Consider the following 20,753-nt stretch of genomic DNA (forward strand, 5'->3'; position numbering starts at 1 on the left):
TTGCGCCACTGGCCCAACAACCTGGGAAGTCATGCTTGGAGAAGACAGCTGGATTCTGGAGGCCAGCTGCCAAACTTCATTATTAAATATTAATCCGGTTTTACTCTGCCATCATTAAATCCATTATTACACAATCAATAATTACATGGTTCCCTGCTGCAGCAGCCAAGGACAAGGCCAAGCTGCAGCGGGTGATCCGCTCGGCAGAGAGAGTGATCAACACCTCTCTACCTTCTCTGGAATCCCTTCACAACATCAGGGCTGTGAGAAGGGCAAGAAAAATTATGTCTGACCCATCTCATCCAGGCTGTACCATGTTTCAGCTGCTCCTTTCAGGTAGAAGGCTTCGGCTCCCGAGAACTGCAAAATCCCGGCATCGCCTGAGCTTCTTTCCCACGGCCGCCAGGCTGCTTAATGACAATTCAATTCCTTTTCAGGACTGAATGCACTGTTTGCACTTTATTGTTTCTATTACTCCTACTTTTATCATTCAGTATTAGTGTAAGTATCATTATTACTCTTAGCACCTTCCATTCACCTTCCATATGACTGTGTATTGTCATATCTTGTTCTGTCTTAATGTTTCGTTTGCCACATTACATCCATGCGTGACTGGATGTAAAGAATTCCAATTGTGTTTGACACTATATTGCAATAAATTGAACCTTGAACCTTCATCTCTACCAGAATGGGAAACCGGGTCATCCCCCGCGTGCCTGTCTCCTGGCGTCTTTGAAAAGGACGCTCCCTCGGAAGAAAGCGCGATACACAGCACGGGTGGCTACAACAAAGGCAAGAGAATGTCAGAAGTGGGATTCGAACCCACGCCTCCAGAGGAGACTGCGACCTGAACGCAGCGCCTTAGACCGCTCGGCCATCCTGACCAACCCAACTGGCCCGGGCGAGTCGATTGTGCTCCTCAGCGAATGTGCCGGTGTAGCTTTTGGAATGACTCACGATTTTATTGCCTTCATGCAGCTCATCTTTAATTCTTATTTATTTCTTTACAAACGCCTTGAAATAGTGACGAATGTGGATTTTTCGAAATGAGGAACAATGTGCCCGAAGCCTTTCATTTGCCAAAAGCACACCCAGCCCTTATCCATATGCCCTGTAACGGATGCTGTCAAAGTGGTTTTGCATTCAATGATCCTTTCCCCCTTGATCATACTGTTTTAGAACAGGGTCACAAAAAGGAATCGCCATTCTCAGACCCTGCTCGTTCTACTTGAACGTGCAATGAAAATACTTGATCAAATGCGGATGGACGCCGGCATTGCAATTTAGCGAAAAAGCGCCATCTCTGTACGTCTCAGGGCCTTTTTATGGTTCGCAGTTGCCTTCTAATGTAGACAACAGTTAACTTGATAACCTGCGCGAGGACGTGGATGTACTGAAGAGCTATTTATTTACATAATTTAAATTACTGTTAGTTTAAATGTACTTACATTAAACAACTATACATCATTAAAAAGTGTTTTGATTTAAGATTTAGTTTTTGACCTTTATTTTAATCTGAGAATCCTAGTAACAGTAATTTCTTCATTTTTGTCAGGCGTTATGAAAATGAAAAACGGTACATACCTTTAATTTGAAATATAACCCTCAGCCGCACTCATTGATAAAAATACTCCTCCGTGATCGTCATGAAAGCACTCGATAAAACAACATCTATCGGGGCTTTTAATTCAAAGTATGCATATTTGGAGAAATATTACTTAAATTTTATATGTTTACTTCAAATTTCTGCAGTGGGGGTAATATTTCACCCATTTTTATTCAAAACATGGCGATATGAGCAAGCTGGAGTCCTGTAAGCATTCACACTCAGTTTGTTTCATTCATACGTGAAGCCGGAGGGCGCTAAAGTCTGAAACTCTTTCATAAACTTTCATAGAAAGAATAAGACGTCAGAGTCAGCTCAGCAGCAGCTGTCAGTCAGACGTGAACTTGAACAGTGACCTGCAACGAGCGATCGCTGTTTTTATAATAACATGCAAATAAAGATGTTTTGATGTTTTAAAACCATGAAGACAATAAACACGATTAAGATTATATATGGTTTGTCTGTATTTTTAACGCTATGTCTATTATTTTTATAACAGTACTGTATATTATAATGCTATGCTAAGCTATAAGCATAAATAACATAAAATTGTTTATTTTCGGTCTTATTTTATGATCCAAAGCCACATCAGATCACGCATGATTGTTTAAGCACTCGACTTTTGATGTTATAATATGAGTTTTATTATAAATGCTTTTATTTGTAGTGTTTTGATGGTATGCTAAGCTAACGTACTAGCTGTTCTGTAAACATCTGCTGTCTGGAGATATGAGATATATGTTTCTAGGAATAATTTCGACTGGTAAAGCTTCTTTAAGGTAAGTTTCTTTTTGTAATAAAGGAATTTAATAAAAAGAAAGTGAATTGAGACAAAAGGAGGAAATAAAACACTAAATAGAAATTATGAGCAATTATTATATTGTTTATAATAATAAAATAAACATTTAGACAGCCATATCCCGGATTAAAAGTTGTTAATGACTCATCCGGATGCTTATTTAATGAGTCTGTTTAAAACACGGAGCAATAGGACAATAAACTGAAAGGATGTTGTGAGATATAAATAAACAAACATTAGCTTAGCATTTTTGCCGTTTTCTCTAAATAAATTTACATGACATGGGTCTAAAAAACATTTCATAAAATACAGAGTTTTAGAGGTATCATCTTCAGATTTAAAACAGAACATGGTCAGACATGTGGCTTTAACTGCAGAGCATTTCTAGATTGCTCCAAGGCCAATTTCATTTAGATTTTCATAACAATATTTCATACATGTTTGGTGGAGTTTATAAAAAAGAATAATTTAAGCTCTCTATAACAACTTTTTTCATTATGAAAGTAACTAATGTTCACCTCTTAATAAACTTCCAAGTGTCTGCTTTCAAATGAGACCAAACTTATGCTTTTAGTGCAAAGACTTTATAAACTGTATCTATTTTAGTTTGGCTATGACAGTTTTTGTGGGGGGGTTCGGAAAATGGAATGAGGGCTAACAGGTTAACCATACGGCGGCGACATCCTTAAAAGAACCGGTGGCATTGTGTCTCGAGCACACAAGGCAAACAAGAGATTCTTCAAGAGGTGAGTGCGAAGTACAGTTTACTGCCACAGGCAATGGCCGCAGAGCTTTTTCTTTAACAGACTCTAATACGTGGAACACGTCACCAACTTACATAGGACAGTCTTTCAACTTTAGCACAATTTAAGTTTTTCTACTTGATAATGAGGCTAAAGACGAGCCAAACACGTGATCACTGAACAACTGGGACTTTGCATTGTGGATATGTAACGTTATTCCATTAATCTGTCAGCTGTGTCAAATGTGTCAAATGTAAGTGTTTATTTATAATGGGTTTTATCTAGCCTGAGAGCATGTGCGCCAAGATCGTCCAGCAACGGCAGGCGTGCCATTCTCGACACCATTTAAAAGACGATAGGAATCCTGGGCATGACATAGCCCCTCTGTGTCTCCTTGAAGTTGTTTCTGTACGTGTAACAAATTAAGAACGAGAAGGTCCTCAGTGTGGGTAGCCAGAGTGCAAGAAGCCCAGTCGTGCTCTCCTCGCAGGAGTTTCCTCGCTGGTGGCGCACAAAATGCCACGCAACCAGACACAATGGACCACCCAGGAGCCGTAGGTCTGGGCGTGCCTCGTTGGCGCAGTTAGGCAGCGCGTCAGTCTCATAATCTGAAGGTCGTGAGTTTGAGCCTCACACGGGGCAGGGTGCCCTTTTGTCGACTAGTTTGAGCCTTTAGCCCCGTTTTCCTTCCGCACAGTGTGCCACGCGTCCACGGCCTGAAGGCCAGCGTGTCCTCCCTGGTGGTCTAGTGGCTAGGATTCGGCGCTCTCACCGCCGCGGCCCGGGTTCGATTCCCGGTCAGGGAACGCTCTTTTGACGTGCGCTTGCCTTTTTTACCGGCCGGGTTATGCGCAATGCTGGCTACGAAGGCAAGGATCGCAGCACCTCCAAGAGGCAAAGCCTCACTGCCTCCGGCCCATCGACCTAAGGTTGGACGGCTAAATTGCCTGCCTGCAGTCCTGCGCTCCGCCATCTGAGCAATCAGAGCCTGGTGTGCGTCCTCTGCTCTACTGAGGCATGTTGACGCAGGACAGCAGACACCCAACTTGTGGGAGGAAGGAGTAAAAACAGGATCGAGCCAGCCAGGAGTCGAACCTAGAATCTTCTGATCCGTAGTCAGACGCGTTATCCATTGCGCCACTGGCCCAACAACCTGGGAAGTCATGCTTGGAGAAGACAGCTGGATTCTGGAGGCCAGCTGCCAAACTTCATTATTAAATATTAATCCGGTTTTACTCTGCCATCATTAAATCCATTATTACACAATCAATAATTACATGGTTCCCTGCTGCAGCAGCCAAGGACAAGGCCAAGCTGCAGCGGGTGATCCGCTCGGCAGAGAGAGTGACCAACACCTCTCTACCTTCTCTGGAATCCCTTCACAACATCAGGGCTGTAAGAAGGGCAAGAAAAATTATGTCTGACCCATCTCATCCAGGCTGTGCCATGTTTCAGCTGCTCCTTTCAGGTAGAAGGCTTCGGCTCCCGAGAACTGCAAAATCCCGGCATCGCCTGAGCTTCTTTCCCACGGCCGCCAGGCTGCTTAATGACAATTCAATTCCTTTTCAGGACTGAATGCACTGTTTGCACTTTATTGTTTCTATTACTCCTACTTTTATCATTCAGTATTAGTGTAAGTATCATTATTACTCTTAGCACCTTCCATTCACCTTCCATATGACTGTGTATTGTCATATCTTGTTCTGTCTTAATGTTTCGTTTGCCACATTACATCCATGCGTGACTGGATGTAAAGAATTCCAATTGTGTTTGACACTATATTGCAATAAATTGAACCTTGAACCTTCATCTCTACCAAAATGGGAAACCGGGTCATCCCCCGCGTGCCTGTCTCCTGGCGTCTTTGAAAAGGACGCTCCCTCGGAAGAAAGCGCGATACACAGCACGGGTGGCTACAACAAAGGCAAGAGAATGTCAGAAGTGGGATTTGAACCCACGCCTCCAGAGGAGACTGCGACCTGAACGCAGCGCCTTAGACCGCTCGGCCATCCTGACCAACCCAACTGGCCCGGGCGAGTCGATTGCGCTCCTCAGCGAATGTGCCGGTGTAGCTTTTGGAATGACTCACGATTTTATTGCCTTCATGCAGCTCATCTTTAATTCTTATTTATTTCTTTACAAACGCCTTGAAATAGTGACGAATGTGGATTTTTCGAAATGAGGAACAATGTGCCCGAAGCCTTTCATTTGCCAAAAGCACACCCAGCCCGTATCCATATGCCCTGTAACGGATGCTGTCAAAGTGGTTTTGCATTCAATGATCCTTTCCCCCTTGATCATACTGTTTTAGAACAGGGTCACAAAAAGGAATCGCCATTCTCAGACCCTGCTCGTTCTACTTGAACGCGCAATGAAAATACTTGATCAAATGCGGATGGACGCCGGCATTGCAATTTAGCGAAAAAGCGCCATCTCTGTATGTCTCAGGGCCTTTTTATGGTTCGCAGTTGCCTTCTAATGTAGACAACAGTTAACCATACGGCGGCGACATCCTTAAAAGAACCGGTGGCATTGTGTCTCGAGCACACAAGGCAAACAAGAGATTCTTCAAGAGGTGAGTGCGAAGTACAGTTTACTGCCACAGGCAATGGCCGCAGAGCTTTTTCTTTATCAGACTCTAATACGTGGAACACGTCACCAACTTACATAGGACAGTCTTTCAACTTTAGCACAATTTAAGTTTTTCTACTAGATAATGAGGCTAAAGACGAGCCAAACACGTGATCACTGAACAACTGGGACTTTGCATTGTGGATATGTAACGTTATTCCATTAATCTGTCAGCTGTGTCAAATGTGTCAAATGTAAGTGTTTATTTATAATGGGTTTTATCTAGCCTGAGAGCATGTGCGCCAAGATCGTCCAGCAACGGCAGGCGTGCCATTCTCGACACCATTTAAAAGACGATAGGAATCCTGGGCATGACATAGCCCCTCTGTGTCTCCTTGAAGTTGTTTCTGTACGTGTAACAAATTAAGAACGAGAAGGTCCTCAGTGTGGGTAGCCAGAGTGCAAGAAGCCCAGTCGTGCTCTCCTCGCAGGAGTTTCCTCGCTGGTGGCGCACAAAATGCCACGCAACCAGACACAATGGACCACCCAGGAGCCGTAGGTCTGGGCGTGCCTCGTTGGCGCAGTTAGGCAGCGCGTCAGTCTCATAATCTGAAGGTCGTGAGTTCGAGCCTCACACGGGGCAGGGTGCCCTTTTGTCGACTAGTTTGAGCCTTTAGCCCCGTTTTCCTTCCGCACAGTGTGCCACGCGTCCACGGCCTGAAGGCCAGCGTGTCCTCCCTGGTGGTCTAGTGGCTAGGATTCGGCGCTCTCACCGCCGCGGCCCAGGTTCGATTCCCGGTCAGGGAACGCTCTTTTGACGTGCGCTTGCCTTTTTTACCGGCCGGGTTATGCGCAATGCTGGCTTCGAAGGCAAGGATCGCAGCACCTCCAAGAGGCAAAGCCTCACTGCCTCCGGCCCATCGACCTAAGGTTGGACGGCTAAATTGCCTGCCTGCAGTCCTGCGCTCCGCCATCTGAGCAATCAGAGCCTGGTGTGCGTCCTCTGCTCTACTGAGGCATGTTGACGCAGGACAGCAGACACCCAACTTGTGGGAGGAAGGAGTAAAAACAGGATCGAGCCAGCCAGGAGTCGAACCTAGAATCTTCTGATCCGTAGTCAGACGCGTTATCCATTGCGCCACTGGCCCAACAACCTGGGAAGTCATGCTTGGAGAAGACAGCTGGATTCTGGAGGCCAGCTGCCAAACTTCATTATTAAATATTAATCCGGTTTTACTCTGCCATCATTAAATCCATTATTACACAATCAATAATTACATGGTTCCCTGCTGCAGCAGCCAAGGACAAGGCCAAGCTGCAGCGGGTGATCCGCTCGGCAGAGAGAGTGATCAACACCTCTCTACCTTCTCTGGAATCCCTTCACAACATCAGGGCTGTAAGAAGGGCAAGGAAAATTATGTCTGACCCATCTCATCCAGGCTGTGCCATGTTTCAGCTGCTCCTTTCAGGTAGAAGGCTTCGGCTCCCGAGAACTGCAAAATCCCGGCATCGCCTGAGCTTCTTTCCCACGGCCGCCAGGCTGCTTAATGACAATTCAATTCCTTTTCAGGACTGAATGCACTGTTTGCACTTTATTGTTTCTATTACTCCTACTTTTATCATTCAGTATTAGTGTAAGTATCATTATTACTCTTAGCACCTTCCATTCACCTTCCATATGACTGTGTATTGTCATATCTTGTTCTGTCTTAATGTTTCGTTTGCCACATTACATCCATGCGTGACTGGATGTAAAGAATTCCAATTGTGTTTGACACTATATTGCAATAAATTGAACCTTGAACCTTCATCTCTACCAAAATGGGAAACCGGGTCATCCCCCGCGTGCCTGTCTCCTGGCGTCTTTGAAAAGGACGCTCCCTCGGAAGAAAGCGCGATACACAGCACGGGTGGCTACAACAAAGGCAAGAGAATGTCAGAAGTGGGATTCGAACCCACGCCTCCAGAGGAGACTGCGACCTGAACGCAGCGCCTTAGACCGCTCGGCCATCCTGACCAACCCACCTGGCCCGGGCGAGTCGATTGCGCTCCTCAGCGAATGTGCCGGTGTAGCTTTTGGAATGACTCACGATTTTATTGCCTTCATGCAGCTCATCTTTAATTCTTATTTATTTCTTTACAAACGCCTTAAAATAGTGACGAATGTGGATTTTTCGAAATGAGGAACAATGTGCCCGAAGCCTTTCATTTGCCAAAAGCACACCCAGCCCGTCTCCATATGCCCTGTAACGGATGTTGTCAAAGTGGTTTTGCATTCAATGATCCTTTCCCCCTTGATCATACTGTTTTAGAACAGGGTCACAAAAAGGAATCGCCATTCTCAGACCCTGCTCGTTCTACTTGAACGCGCAATGAAAATACTTGATCAAATGCGGATGGACGCCGGCATTGCAATTTAGCGAAAAAGCGCCATCTCTGTACGTCTCAGGGCCTTTTTATGGTTCGCAGTTGCCTTCTAATGTAGACAACAGTTAACCATACGGCGGCGACATCCTTAAAAGACCCGGTGGCATTGTGTCTCGAGCACACAAGGCAAACAAGAGATTCTTCAAGAGGTGAGTGCGAAGTACAGTTTACTGCCACAGGCAATGGCCGCAGAGCTTTTTCTTTATCAGACTCTAATACGTGGAACACGTCACCAACTTACATAGGACAGTCTTTCAACTTTAGCACAATTTAAGTTTTTCTACTAGATAATGAGGCTAAAGACGAGCCAAACACGTGATCACTGAACAACTGGGACTTTGCATTGTGGATATGTAACGTTATTCCATTAATATGTCAGCTGTGTCAAATGTGTCAAATGTAAGTGTTTATTTATAATGGGTTTTATCTAGCCTGAGAGCATGTGCGCCAAGATCGTCCAGCAACGGCAGGCGTGCCATTCTTGACACCATTTAAAAGACGATAGGAATCCTGGGCATGACATAGCCCCTCTGTGTCTCTTTGAAGTTGTTTCTGTACGTGTAACAAATTAAGAACGAGAAGGTCCTCAGTGTGGGTAGCCAGAGTGCAAGAAGCCCAGTCGTGCTCTCCTCGCAGGAGTTTCCTCGCTGGTGGCGCACAAAATGCCACGCAACCAGACACAAGGGGCCACCCAGGAGCCGTCGGTCTGGGCGTGCCTCGTTGGCGCAGTTAGGCAGCGCGTCAGTCTCATAATCTGAAGGTCGTGAGTTCGAGCCTCACACGGGGCAGGGTGCCCTTTTGTCGACTAGTTTGAGCCTTTAGCCCCGTTTTCCTTCCGCACAGTGTGCCACGCGTCCACGGCCTGAAGGCCAGCGTGTCCTCCCTGGTGGTCTAGTGGCTAGGATTCGGCGCTCTCACCGCCGCGGCCCGGGTTCGATTCCCGGTCAGGGAACGCTCTTTTGACGTGCGCTTGCCTTTTTTACCGGCCGGGTTATGCGCAATGCTGGCTACGAAGGCAAGGATCGCAGCACCTCCAAGAGGCAAAGCCTCACTGCCTCCGGCCCATCGACCTAAGGTTGGACGGCTAAATTGCCTGCCTGCAGTCCTGCGCTCCGCCATCTGAGCAATCAGAGCCTGGTGTGCGTCCTCTGCTCTACTGAGGCATGTTGACGCAGGACAGCAGACACCCAACTTGTGGGAGGAAGGAGTAAAAACAGGATCGAGCCAGCCAGGAGTCGAACCTAGAATCTTCTGATCCGTAGTCAGACGCGTTATCCATTGCGCCACTGGCCCAACAACCTGGGAAGTCATGCTTGGAGAAGACAGCTGGATTCTGGAGGCCAGCTGCCAAACTTCATTATTAAATATTAATCCGGTTTTACTCTGCCATCATTAAATCCATTATTACACAATCAATAATTACATGGTTCCCTGCTGCAGCAGCCAAGGACAAGGCCAAGCTGCAGCGGGTGATCCGCTCGGCAGAGAGAGTGATCAACACCTCTCTACCTTCTCTGGAATCCCTTCACAACATCAGGGCTGTAAGAAGGGCAAGAAAAATTATGTCTGACCCATCTCATCCAGGCTGTGCCATGTTTCAGCTGCTCCTTTCAGGTAGAAGGCTTCGGCTCCCGAGAACTGCAAAATCCCGGCATCGCCTGAGCTTCTTTCCCACGGCCGCCAGGCTGCTTAATGACAATTCAATTCCTTTTCAGGACTGAATGCACTGTTTGCACTTTATTGTTTCTATTACTCCTACTTTTATCATTCAGTATTAGTGTAAGTATCATTATTACTCTTAGCACCTTCCATTCACCTTCCATATGACTGTGTATTGTCATATCTTGTTCTGTCTTAATGTTTCGTTTGCCACATTACATCCATGCGTGACTGGATGTAAAGAATTCCAATTGTGTTTGACACTATATTGCAATAAATTGAACCTTGAACCTTCATCTCTACCAAAATGGGAAACCGGGTCATCCCCCGCGTGCCTGTCTCCTGGCGTCTTTGAAAAGGACGCTCCCTCGGAAGAAAGCGCGATACACAGCACGGGTGGCTACAACAAAGGCAAGAGAATGTCAGAAGTGGGATTTGAACCCACGCCTCCAGAGGAGACTGCGACCTGAACGCAGCGCCTTAGACCGCTCGGCCATCCTGACCAACCCAACTGGCCCGGGCGAGTCGATTGCGCTCCTCAGCGAATGTGCCGGTGTAGCTTTTGGAATGACTCACGATTTTATTGCCTTCATGCAGCTCATCTTTAATTCTTATTTATTTCTTTACAAACGCCTTGAAATAGTGACGAATGTGGATTTTTCGAAATGAGGAACAATGTGCCCGAAGCCTTTCATTTGCCAAAAGCACACCCAGCCCGTATCCATATGCCCTGTAACGGATGCTGTCAAAGTGGTTTTGCATTCAATGATCCTTTCCCCCTTGATCATACTGTTTTAGAACAGGGTCACAAAAAGGAATCGCCATTCTCAGACCCTGCTCGTTCTACTTGAACGCGCAATGAAAATACTTGATCAAATGCGGATGGACGCCGGCATTGCAATTTAGCGAAAAAGCGCCATCTCTGTATGTCTCAGGGCCTTTTTATGGTTCGCAGTTGCCTTCTAATGTAGACAACAGTTAACCATACGGCGGCGACATCCTTAAAAGAACCGGTGGCATTGTGTCTCGAGCACACAAGGCAAACAAGAGATTCTTCAAGAGGTGAGTGCGAAGTACAGTTTACTGCCACAGGCAATGGCCGCAGAGCTTTTTCTTTATCAGACTCTAATACGTGGAACACGTCACCAACTTACATAGGACAGTCTTTCAACTTTAGCACAATTTAAGTTTTTCTACTAGATAATGAGGCTAAAGACGAGCCAAACACGTGATCACTGAACAACTGGGACTTTGCATTGTGGATATGTAACGTTATTCCATTAATCTGTCAGCTGTGTCAAATGTGTCAAATGTAAGTGTTTATTTATAATGGGTTTTATCTAGCCTGAGAGCATGTGCGCCAAGATCGTCCAGCAACGGCAGGCGTGCCATTCTCGACACCATTTAAAAGACGATAGGAATCCTGGGCATGACATAGCCCCTCTGTGTCTCCTTGAAGTTGTTTCTGTACGTGTAACAAATTAAGAACGAGAAGGTCCTCAGTGTGGGTAGCCAGAGTGCAAGAAGCCCAGTCGTGCTCTCCTCGCAGGAGTTTCCTCGCTGGTGGCGCACAAAATGCCACGCAACCAGACACAATGGACCACCCAGGAGCCGTAGGTCTGGGCGTGCCTCGTTGGCGCAGTTAGGCAGCGCGTCAGTCTCATAATCTGAAGGTCGTGAGTTCGAGCCTCACACGGGGCAGGGTGCCCTTTTGTCGACTAGTTTGAGCCTTTAGCCCCGTTTTCCTTCCGCACAGTGTGCCACGCGTCCACGGCCTGAAGGCCAGCGTGTCCTCCCTGGTGGTCTAGTGGCTAGGATTCGGCGCTCTCACCGCCGCGGCCCAGGTTCGATTCCCGGTCAGGGAACGCTCTTTTGACGTGCGCTTGCCTTTTTTACCGGCCGGGTTATGCGCAATGCTGGCTTCGAAGGCAAGGATCGCAGCACCTCCAAGAGGCAAAGCCTCACTGCCTCCGGCCCATCGACCTAAGGTTGGACGGCTAAATTGCCTGCCTGCAGTCCTGCGCTCCGCCATCTGAGCAATCAGAGCCTGGTGTGCGTCCTCTGCTCTACTGAGGCATGTTGACGCAGGACAGCAGACACCCAACTTGTGGGAGGAAGGAGTAAAAACAGGATCGAGCCAGCCAGGAGTCGAACCTAGAATCTTCTGATCCGTAGTCAGACGCGTTATCCATTGCGCCACTGGCCCAACAACCTGGGAAGTCATGCTTGGAGAAGACAGCTGGATTCTGGAGGCCAGCTGCCAAACTTCATTATTAAATATTAATCCGGTTTTACTCTGCCATCATTAAATCCATTATTACACAATCAATAATTACATGGTTCCCTGCTGCAGCAGCCAAGGACAAGGCCAAGCTGCAGCGGGTGATCCGCTCGGCAGAGAGAGTGATCAACACCTCTCTACCTTCTCTGGAATCCCTTCACAACATCAGGGCTGTAAGAAGGGCAAGGAAAATTATGTCTGACCCATCTCATCCAGGCTGTGCCATGTTTCAGCTGCTCCTTTCAGGTAGAAGGCTTCGGCTCCCGAGAACTGCAAAATCCCGGCATCGCCTGAGCTTCTTTCCCACGGCCGCCAGGCTGCTTAATGACAATTCAATTCCTTTTCAGGACTGAATGCACTGTTTGCACTTTATTGTTTCTATTACTCCTACTTTTATCATTCAGTATTAGTGTAAGTATCATTATTACTCTTAGCACCTTCCATTCACCTTCCATATGACTGTGTATTGTCATATCTTGTTCTGTCTTAATGTTTCGTTTGCCACATTACATCCATGCGTGACTGGATGTAAAGAATTCCAATTGTGTTTGACACTATATTGCAATAAATTGAACCTTGAACCTTCATCTCTACCAAAATGGGAAACCGGGTCATCCCCCGCGTGCCTGTCTCCTGGCGTCTTTGAAAAGGACGCTCCCTCGGAAGAAAGCGCGATACACAGCACGGGTGGCTACAACAAAGGCAAGAGAATGTCAGAAGTGGGATTCGAACCCACGCCTCCAGAGGAGACTGCGACCTGAACGCAGCGCCTTAGACCGCTCGGCCATCCTGACCAACCCAACTGGCCCGGGCGAGTCGATTGCGCTCCTCAGCGAATGTGCCGGTGTAGCTTTTGGAATGACTCACGATTTTATTGCCTTCATGCAGCTCATCTTTAATTCTTATTTATTTCTTTACAAACGCCTTAAAATAGTGACGAATGTGGATTTTTCGAAATGAGGAACAATGTGCCCGAAGCCTTTCATTTGCCAAAAGCACACCCAGCCCGTCTCCATATGCCCTGTAACGGATGTTGTCAAAGTGGTTTTGCATTCAATGATCCTTTCCCCCTTGATCATACTGTTTTAGAACAGGGTCACAAAAAGGAATCGCCATTCTCAGACCCTGCTCGTTCTACTTGAACGCGCAATGAAAATACTTGATCAAATGCGGATGGACGCCGGCATTGCAATTTAGCGAAAAAGCGCCATCTCTGTACGTCTCAGGGCCTTTTTATGGTTCGCAGTTGCCTTCTAATGTAGACAACAGTTAACCATACGGCGGCGACATCCTTAAAAGACCCGGTGGCATTGTGTCTCGAGCACACAAGGCAAACAAGAGATTCTTCAAGAGGTGAGTGCGAAGTACAGTTTACTGCCACAGGCAATGGCCGCAGAGCTTTTTCTTTATCAGACTCTAATACGTGGAACACGTCACCAACTTACATAGGACAGTCTTTCAACTTTAGCACAATTTAAGTTTTTCTACTAGATAATGAGGCTAAAGACGAGCCAAACACGTGATCACTGAACAACTGGGACTTTGCATTGTGGATATGTAACGTTATTCCATTAATATGTCAGCTGTGTCAAATGTGTCAAATGTAAGTGTTTATTTATAATGGGTTTTATCTAGCCTGAGAGCATGTGCGCCAAGATCGTCCAGCAACGGCAGGCGTGCCATTCTTGACACCATTTAAAAGACGATAGGAATCCTGGGCATGACATAGCCCCTCTGTGTCTCTTTGAAGTTGTTTCTGTACGTGTAACAAATTAAGAACGAGAAGGTCCTCAGTGTGGGTAGCCAGAGTGCAAGAAGCCCAGTCGTGCTCTCCTCGCAGGAGTTTCCTCGCTGGTGGCACACAAAATGCCACGCAACCAGACACAAGGGGCCACCCAGGAGCCGTCGGTCTGGGCGTGCCTCGTTGGCGCAGTTAGGCAGCGCGTCAGTCTCATAATCTGAAGGTCGTGAGTTCGAGCCTCACACGGGGCAGGGTGCCCTTTTGTCGACTAGTTTGAGCCTTTAGCCCCGTTTTCCTTCCGCACAGTGTGCCACGCGTCCACGGCCTGAAGGCCAGCGTGTCCTCCCTGGTGGTCTAGTGGCTAGGATTCGGCGCTCTCACCGCCGCGGCCCGGGTTCGATTCCCGGTCAGGGAACGCTCTTTTGACGTGCGCTTGCCTTTTTCACCGGCCGGGTTATGCGCAATGCTGGCTTCGAAGGCAAGGATCGCAGCACCTCCAAGAGGCAAAGCTTCACTGCCTCCGGCCCATCGACCTAAGGTTGGACGGCTAAATTGCCTGCCTGCAGTCCTGCGCTCCGCCATCTGAGCAATCAGAGCCTGGTGTGCGTCCTCTGCTCTACTGAGGCATGTTGACGCAGGACAGCAGACACCCAACTTGTGGGAGGAAGGAGTAAAAACAGGATCGAGCCAGCCAGGAGTCGAACCTAGAATCTTCTGATCCGTAGTCAGACGCGTTATCCATTGCGCCACTGGCCCAACACCCTGGGAAGTCATGCTTGGAGAAGACAGCTGGATTCTGGAGGCCAGCTGCCAAACTTCATTATTAAATATTAATCCGGTTTTACTCTGCCATCATTAAATCCATTATTACACAATCAATAATTACATGGTTCCCTGCTGCAGCAGCCAAGGACAAGGCCAAGCTGCAGCGGGTGATCCGCTCGGCAGAGAGAGTGATCAACACCTCTCTACCTTCTCTGGAATCCCTTCACAACATCAGGGCTGTAAGAAGGGCAAGGAAAATTATGTCTGACCCATCTCATCCAGGCTGTGCCATGTTTCAGCTGCTCCTTTCAGGTAGAAGGCTTCGGCTCCCGAGAACTGCAAAATCCCGGCATCGCCTGAGCTTCTTTCCCACGGCCGCCAGGCTGCTTAATGACAATTCAATTCCTTTTCAGGACTGAATGCACTGTTTGCACTTTATTGTTTCTATTACTCCTACTTTTATCATTCAGTATTAGTGTAAGTATCATTATTACTCTTAGCACCTTCCATTCACCTTCCATATGACTGTGTATTGTCATATCTTGTTCTGTCTTAATGTTTCGTTTGCCACATTACATCCATGCGTGACTGGATGTAAAGAATTCCAATTGTGTTTGACACTATATTGCAATAAATTGAACCTTGAACCTTCATCTCTACCAAAATGGGAAACCGGGTCATCCCCCGCGTGCCTGTCTCCTGGCGTCTTTGAAAAGGACGCTCCCTCGGAAGAAAGCGCGATACACAGCACGGGTGGCTACAACAAAGGCAAGAGAATGTCAGAAGTGGGATTCGAACCCACGCCTCCAGAGGAGACTGCGACCTGAACGCAGCGCCTTAGACCGCTCGGCCATCCTGACCAACCCAACTGGCCCGGGCGAGTCGATTGCGCTCCTCAGCGAATGTGCCGGTGTAGCTTTTGGAATGACTCACGATTTTATTGCCTTCATGCAGCTCATCTTTAATTCTTATTTATTTCTTTACAAACGCCTTAAAATAGTGACGAATGTGGATTTTTCGAAATGAGGAACAATGTGCCCGAAGCCTTTCATTTGCCAAAAGCACACCCAGCCCGTCTCCATATGCCCTGTAACGGATGTTGTCAAAGTGGTTTTGCATTCAATGATCCTTTCCCCCTTGATCATACTGTTTTAGAACAGGGTCACAAAAAGGAATCGCCATTCTCAGACCCTGCTCGTTCTACTTGAACGCGCAATGAAAATACTTGATCAAATGCGGATGGACGCCGGCATTGCAATTTAGCGAAAAAGCGCCATCTCTGTACGTCTCAGGGCCTTTTTATGGTTCGCAGTTGCCTTCTAATGTAGACAACAGTTAACCATACGGCGGCGACATCCTTAAAAGACCCGGTGGCATTGTGTCTCGAGCACACAAGGCAAACAAGAGATTCTTCAAGAGGTGAGTGCGAAGTACAGTTTACTGCCACAGGCAATGGCCGCAGAGCTTTTTCTTTATCAGACTCTAATACGTGGAACACGTCACCAACTTACATAGGACAGTCTTTCAACTTTAGCACAATTTAAGTTTTTCTACTAGATAATGAGGCTAAAGACGAGCCAAACACGTGATCACTGAACAACTGGGACTTTGCATTGTGGATATGTAACGTTATTCCATTAATATGTCAGCTGTGTCAAATGTGTCAAATGTAAGTGTTTATTTATAATGGGTTTTATCTAGCCTGAGAGCATGTGCGCCAAGATCGTCCAGCAACGGCAGGCGTGCCATTCTTGACACCATTTAAAAGACGATAGGAATCCTGGGCATGACATAGCCCCTCTGTGTCTCTTTGAAGTTGTTTCTGTACGTGTAACAAATTAAGAACGAGAAGGTCCTCAGTGTGGGTAGCCAGAGTGCAAGAAGCCCAGTCGTGCTCTCCTCGCAGGAGTTTCCTCGCTGGTGGCACACAAAATGCCACGCAACCAGACACAAGGGGCCACCCAGGAGCCGTCGGTCTGGGCGTGCCTCGTTGGCGCAGTTAGGCAGCGCGTCAGTCTCATAATCTGAAGGTCGTGAGTTCGAGCCTCACACGGGGCAGGGTGCCCTTTTGTCGACTAGTTTGAGCCTTTAGCCCCGTTTTCCTTCCGCACAGTGTGCCACGCGTCCACGGCCTGAAGGCCAGCGTGTCCTCCCTGGTGGTCTAGTGGCTAGGATTCGGCGCTCTCACCGCCGCGGCCCGGGTTCGATTCCCGGTCAGGGAACGCTCTTTTGACGTGCGCTTGCCTTTTTCACCGGCCGGGTTATGCGCAATGCTGGCTTCGAAGGCAAGGATCGCAGCACCTCCAAGAGGCAAAGCTTCACTGCCTCCGGCCCATCGACCTAAGGTTGGACGGCTAAATTGCCTGCCTGCAGTCCTGCGCTCCGCCATCTGAGCAATCAGAGCCTGGTGTGCGTCCTCTGCTCTACTGAGGCATGTTGACGCAGGACAGCAGACACCCAACTTGTGGGAGGAAGGAGTAAAAACAGGATCGAGCCAGCCAGGAGTCGAACCTAGAATCTTCTGATCCGTAGTCAGACGCGTTATCCATTGCGCCACTGGCCCAACACCCTGGGAAGTCATGCTTGGAGAAGACAGCTGGATTCTGGAGGCCAGCTGCCAAACTTCATTATTAAATATTAATCCGGTTTTACTCTGCCATCATTAAATCCATTATTACACAATCAATAATTACATGGTTCCCTGCTGCAGCAGCCAAGGACAAGGCCAAGCTGCAGCGGGTGATCCGCTCGGCAGAGAGAGTGATCAACACCTCTCTACCTTCTCTGGAATCCCTTCACAACATCAGGGCTGTAAGAAGGGCAAGGAAAATTATGTCTGACCCATCTCATCCAGGCTGTGCCATGTTTCAGCTGCTCCTTTCAGGTAGAAGGCTTCGGCTCCCGAGAACTGCAAAATCCCGGCATCGCCTGAGCTTCTTTCCCACGGCCGCCAGGCTGCTTAATGACAATTCAATTCCTTTTCAGGACTGAATGCACTGTTTGCACTTTATTGTTTCTATTACTCCTACTTTTATCATTCAGTATTAGTGTAAGTATCATTATTACTCTTAGCACCTTCCATTCACCTTCCATATGACTGTGTATTGTCATATCTTGTTCTGTCTTAATGTTTCGTTTGCCACATTACATCCATGCGTGACTGGATGTAAAGAATTCCAATTGTGTTTGACACTATATTGCAATAAATTGAACCTTGAACCTTCATCTCTACCAAAATGGGAAACCGGGTCATCCCCCGCGTGCCTGTCTCCTGGCGTCTTTGAAAAGGACGCTCCCTCGGAAGAAAGCGCGATACACAGCACGGGTGGCTACAACAAAGGCAAGAGAATGTCAGAAGTGGGATTCGAACCCACGCCTCCAGAGGAGACTGCGACCTGAACGCAGCGCCTTAGACCGCTCGGCCATCCTGACCAACCCAACTGGCCCGGGCGAGTCGATTGCGCTCCTCAGCGAATGTGCCGGTGTAGCTTTTGGAATGACTCACGATTTTATTGCCTTCATGCAGCTCATCTTTAATTCTTATTTATTTCTTTACAAACGCCTTAAAATAGTGACGAATGTGGATTTTTCGAAATGAGGAACAATGTGCCCGAAGCCTTTCATTTGCCAAAAGCACACCCAGCCCGTCTCCATATGCCCTGTAACGGATGTTGTCAAAGTGGTTTTGCATTCAATGATCCTTTCCCCCTTGATCATACTGTTTTAGAACAGGGTCACAAAAAGGAATCGCCATTCTCAGACCCTGCTCGTTCTACTTGAACGCGCAATGAAAATACTTGATCAAATGCGGATGGACGCCGGCATTGCAATTTAGCGAAAAAGCGCCATCTCTGTACGTCTCAGGGCCTTTTTATGGTTCGCAGTTGCCTTCTAATGTAGACAACAGTTAACCATACGGCGGCGACATCCTTAAAAGACCCGGTGGCATTGTGTCTCGAGCACACAAGGCAAACAAGAGATTCTTCAAGAGGTGAGTGCGAAGTACAGTTTACTGCCACAGGCAATGGCCGCAGAGCTTTTTCTTTATCAGACTCTAATACGTGGAACACGTCACCAACTTACATAGGACAGTCTTTCAACTTTAGCACAATTTAAGTTTTTCTACTAGATAATGAGGCTAAAGACGAGCCAAACACGTGATCACTGAACAACTGGGACTTTGCATTGTGGATATGTAACGTTATTCCATTAATATGTCAGCTGTGTCAAATGTGTCAAATGTAAGTGTTTATTTATAATGGGTTTTATCTAGCCTGAGAGCATGTGCGCCAAGATCGTCCAGCAACGGCAGGCGTGCCATTCTTGACACCATTTAAAAGACGATAGGAATCCTGGGCATGACATAGCCCCTCTGTGTCTCTTTGAAGTTGTTTCTGTACGTGTAACAAATTAAGAACGAGAAGGTCCTCAGTGTGGGTAGCCAGAGTGCAAGAAGCCCAGTCGTGCTCTCCTCGCAGGAGTTTCCTCGCTGGTGGCGCACAAAATGCCACGCAACCAGACACAAGGGGCCACTCAGGAGCCGTCGGTCTGGGCGTGCCTCGTTGGCGCAGTTAGGCAGCGCGTCAGTCTCATAATCTGAAGGTCGTGAGTTCGAGCCTCACACGGGGCAGGGTGCCCTTTTGTCGACTAGTTTGAGCCTTTAGCCCCGTTTTCCTTCCGCACAGTGTGCCACGCGTCCACGGCCTGAAGGCCAGCGTGTCCTCCCTGGTGGTCTAGTGGCTAGGATTCGGCGCTCTCACCGCCGCGGCCCGGGTTCGATTCCCGGTCAGGGAACGCTCTTTTGACGTGCGCTTGCCTTTTTCACCGGCCGGGTTATGCGCAATGCTGGCTTCGAAGGCAAGGATCGCAGCACCTCCAAGAGGCAAAGCTTCACTGCCTCCGGCCCATCGACCTAAGGTTGGACGGCTAAATTGCCTGCCTGCAGTCCTGCGCTCCGCCATCTGAGCAATCAGAGCCTGGTGTGCGTCCTCTGCTCTACTGAGGCATGTTGACGCAGGACAGCAGACACCCAACTTGTGGGAGGAAGGAGTAAAAACAGGATCGAGCCAGCCAGGAGTCGAACCTAGAATCTTCTGATCCGTAGTCAGACGCGTTATCCATTGCGCCACTGGCCCAACACCCTGGGAAGTCATGCTTGGAGAAGACAGCTGGATTCTGGAGGCCAGCTGCCAAACTTCATTATTAAATATTAATCCGGTTTTACTCTGCCATCATTAAATCCATTATTACACAATCAATAATTACATGGTTCCCTGCTGCAGCAGCCAAGGACAAGGCCAAGCTGCAGCGGGTGATCCGCTCGGCAGAGAGAGTGATCAACACCTCTCTACCTTCTCTGGAATCCCTTCACAACATCAGGGCTGTGAGAAGGGCAAGAAAAATTATGTCTGACCCATCTCATCCAGGCTGTACCATGTTTCAGCTGCTCCTTTCAGGTAGAAGGCTTCGGCTCCCGAGAACTGCAAAATCCCGGCATCGCCTGAGCTTCTTTCCCACGGCCGCCAGGCTGCTTAATGACAATTCAATTCCTTTTCAGGACGGAATGCACTGTTTGCACTTTATTGTTTCTATTACTCCTACTTTTATCATTCAGTATTAGTGTAAGTATCATTATTACTCTTAGCACCTTCCATTCACCTTCCATATGACTGTGTATTGTCATATCTTGTTCTGTCTTAATGTTTCGTTTGCCACATTACATCCATGCGTGACTGGATGTAAAGAATTCCAATTGTGTTTGACACTATATTGCAATAAATTGAACCTTGAACCTTCATCTCTACCAAAATGGGAAACCGGGTCATCCCCCGCGTGCCTGTCTCCTGGCGTCTTTGAAAATGACGCTCCCTCGGAAGAAAGCGCGATACACAGCACGGGTGGCTACAACAAAGGCAAGAGAATGTCAGAAGTGGAATTCGAACCCACGCCTCCAGAGGAGACTGCGACCTGAACGCAGCGCCTTAGACCGCTCGGCCATCCTGACCAACCCAACTGGCCCGGGCGAGTCGATTGCGCTCCTCAGCGAATGTGCCGGTGTAGCTTTTGGAATGACTCACGATTTTATTGCCTTCATGCAGCTCATCTTTAATTCTTATTTATTTCTTTACAAACGCCTTGAAATAGTGACGAATGTGGATTTT

The 20,753-nt window shown here is 47.7% G+C and overlaps 27 non-coding genes across 27 annotated transcripts; 12 read left to right on the forward strand and 15 right to left on the reverse strand.

Moving 5' to 3' along the window:
* Positions 1-801: 801 nt before the first annotated feature.
* trnal-cag (transfer RNA leucine (anticodon CAG)) lies at positions 802-884 on the reverse strand. The gene has a single exon. It is a non-coding gene; the product is annotated as a tRNA-Leu (tRNA).
* Positions 885-3,716: 2,832 nt separating this feature from the next.
* trnam-cau (transfer RNA methionine (anticodon CAU)) lies at positions 3,717-3,790 on the forward strand. Its single transcript has one exon. It is a non-coding gene; the product is annotated as a tRNA-Met (tRNA).
* A 92-nt stretch (positions 3,791-3,882) lies between these two features.
* trnae-cuc (transfer RNA glutamic acid (anticodon CUC)) lies at positions 3,883-3,954 on the forward strand. Its single transcript has one exon. It is a non-coding gene; the product is annotated as a tRNA-Glu (tRNA).
* A 268-nt stretch (positions 3,955-4,222) lies between these two features.
* On the reverse strand, positions 4,223-4,295 carry trnar-acg (transfer RNA arginine (anticodon ACG)). Its single transcript has one exon. It is a non-coding gene; the product is annotated as a tRNA-Arg (tRNA).
* Positions 4,296-5,081: 786 nt separating this feature from the next.
* Positions 5,082-5,164, reverse strand: trnal-cag (transfer RNA leucine (anticodon CAG)). The gene has a single exon. It is a non-coding gene; the product is annotated as a tRNA-Leu (tRNA).
* A 1,124-nt stretch (positions 5,165-6,288) lies between these two features.
* Positions 6,289-6,362, forward strand: trnam-cau (transfer RNA methionine (anticodon CAU)). Its single transcript has one exon. It is a non-coding gene; the product is annotated as a tRNA-Met (tRNA).
* Positions 6,363-6,794: 432 nt separating this feature from the next.
* trnar-acg (transfer RNA arginine (anticodon ACG)) lies at positions 6,795-6,867 on the reverse strand. The gene has a single exon. It is a non-coding gene; the product is annotated as a tRNA-Arg (tRNA).
* A 786-nt stretch (positions 6,868-7,653) lies between these two features.
* trnal-cag (transfer RNA leucine (anticodon CAG)) lies at positions 7,654-7,736 on the reverse strand. The gene has a single exon. It is a non-coding gene; the product is annotated as a tRNA-Leu (tRNA).
* A 1,124-nt stretch (positions 7,737-8,860) lies between these two features.
* trnam-cau (transfer RNA methionine (anticodon CAU)) lies at positions 8,861-8,934 on the forward strand. Its single transcript has one exon. It is a non-coding gene; the product is annotated as a tRNA-Met (tRNA).
* A 92-nt stretch (positions 8,935-9,026) lies between these two features.
* On the forward strand, positions 9,027-9,098 carry trnae-cuc (transfer RNA glutamic acid (anticodon CUC)). The gene has a single exon. It is a non-coding gene; the product is annotated as a tRNA-Glu (tRNA).
* Positions 9,099-9,366: 268 nt separating this feature from the next.
* Positions 9,367-9,439, reverse strand: trnar-acg (transfer RNA arginine (anticodon ACG)). The gene has a single exon. It is a non-coding gene; the product is annotated as a tRNA-Arg (tRNA).
* Positions 9,440-10,225: 786 nt separating this feature from the next.
* On the reverse strand, positions 10,226-10,308 carry trnal-cag (transfer RNA leucine (anticodon CAG)). Its single transcript has one exon. It is a non-coding gene; the product is annotated as a tRNA-Leu (tRNA).
* A 1,124-nt stretch (positions 10,309-11,432) lies between these two features.
* trnam-cau (transfer RNA methionine (anticodon CAU)) lies at positions 11,433-11,506 on the forward strand. The gene has a single exon. It is a non-coding gene; the product is annotated as a tRNA-Met (tRNA).
* A 432-nt stretch (positions 11,507-11,938) lies between these two features.
* trnar-acg (transfer RNA arginine (anticodon ACG)) lies at positions 11,939-12,011 on the reverse strand. Its single transcript has one exon. It is a non-coding gene; the product is annotated as a tRNA-Arg (tRNA).
* Positions 12,012-12,797: 786 nt separating this feature from the next.
* On the reverse strand, positions 12,798-12,880 carry trnal-cag (transfer RNA leucine (anticodon CAG)). The gene has a single exon. It is a non-coding gene; the product is annotated as a tRNA-Leu (tRNA).
* A 1,124-nt stretch (positions 12,881-14,004) lies between these two features.
* On the forward strand, positions 14,005-14,078 carry trnam-cau (transfer RNA methionine (anticodon CAU)). The gene has a single exon. It is a non-coding gene; the product is annotated as a tRNA-Met (tRNA).
* A 92-nt stretch (positions 14,079-14,170) lies between these two features.
* Positions 14,171-14,242, forward strand: trnae-cuc (transfer RNA glutamic acid (anticodon CUC)). Its single transcript has one exon. It is a non-coding gene; the product is annotated as a tRNA-Glu (tRNA).
* A 268-nt stretch (positions 14,243-14,510) lies between these two features.
* trnar-acg (transfer RNA arginine (anticodon ACG)) lies at positions 14,511-14,583 on the reverse strand. Its single transcript has one exon. It is a non-coding gene; the product is annotated as a tRNA-Arg (tRNA).
* Positions 14,584-15,369: 786 nt separating this feature from the next.
* trnal-cag (transfer RNA leucine (anticodon CAG)) lies at positions 15,370-15,452 on the reverse strand. Its single transcript has one exon. It is a non-coding gene; the product is annotated as a tRNA-Leu (tRNA).
* Positions 15,453-16,576: 1,124 nt separating this feature from the next.
* trnam-cau (transfer RNA methionine (anticodon CAU)) lies at positions 16,577-16,650 on the forward strand. Its single transcript has one exon. It is a non-coding gene; the product is annotated as a tRNA-Met (tRNA).
* Positions 16,651-16,742: 92 nt separating this feature from the next.
* trnae-cuc (transfer RNA glutamic acid (anticodon CUC)) lies at positions 16,743-16,814 on the forward strand. Its single transcript has one exon. It is a non-coding gene; the product is annotated as a tRNA-Glu (tRNA).
* A 268-nt stretch (positions 16,815-17,082) lies between these two features.
* trnar-acg (transfer RNA arginine (anticodon ACG)) lies at positions 17,083-17,155 on the reverse strand. The gene has a single exon. It is a non-coding gene; the product is annotated as a tRNA-Arg (tRNA).
* Positions 17,156-17,941: 786 nt separating this feature from the next.
* trnal-cag (transfer RNA leucine (anticodon CAG)) lies at positions 17,942-18,024 on the reverse strand. The gene has a single exon. It is a non-coding gene; the product is annotated as a tRNA-Leu (tRNA).
* Positions 18,025-19,148: 1,124 nt separating this feature from the next.
* Positions 19,149-19,222, forward strand: trnam-cau (transfer RNA methionine (anticodon CAU)). The gene has a single exon. It is a non-coding gene; the product is annotated as a tRNA-Met (tRNA).
* A 92-nt stretch (positions 19,223-19,314) lies between these two features.
* On the forward strand, positions 19,315-19,386 carry trnae-cuc (transfer RNA glutamic acid (anticodon CUC)). Its single transcript has one exon. It is a non-coding gene; the product is annotated as a tRNA-Glu (tRNA).
* A 268-nt stretch (positions 19,387-19,654) lies between these two features.
* Positions 19,655-19,727, reverse strand: trnar-acg (transfer RNA arginine (anticodon ACG)). Its single transcript has one exon. It is a non-coding gene; the product is annotated as a tRNA-Arg (tRNA).
* Positions 19,728-20,513: 786 nt separating this feature from the next.
* trnal-cag (transfer RNA leucine (anticodon CAG)) lies at positions 20,514-20,596 on the reverse strand. Its single transcript has one exon. It is a non-coding gene; the product is annotated as a tRNA-Leu (tRNA).
* Between the last annotated feature and the right edge of the window lie 157 nt (positions 20,597-20,753).

The sequence above is a fragment of the Misgurnus anguillicaudatus genome, chromosome 10 (assembly GCF_027580225.2).
Source record: "Misgurnus anguillicaudatus chromosome 10, ASM2758022v2, whole genome shotgun sequence".
In the NCBI taxonomy this organism is placed as follows: domain Eukaryota; kingdom Metazoa; phylum Chordata; class Actinopteri; order Cypriniformes; family Cobitidae; genus Misgurnus; species Misgurnus anguillicaudatus.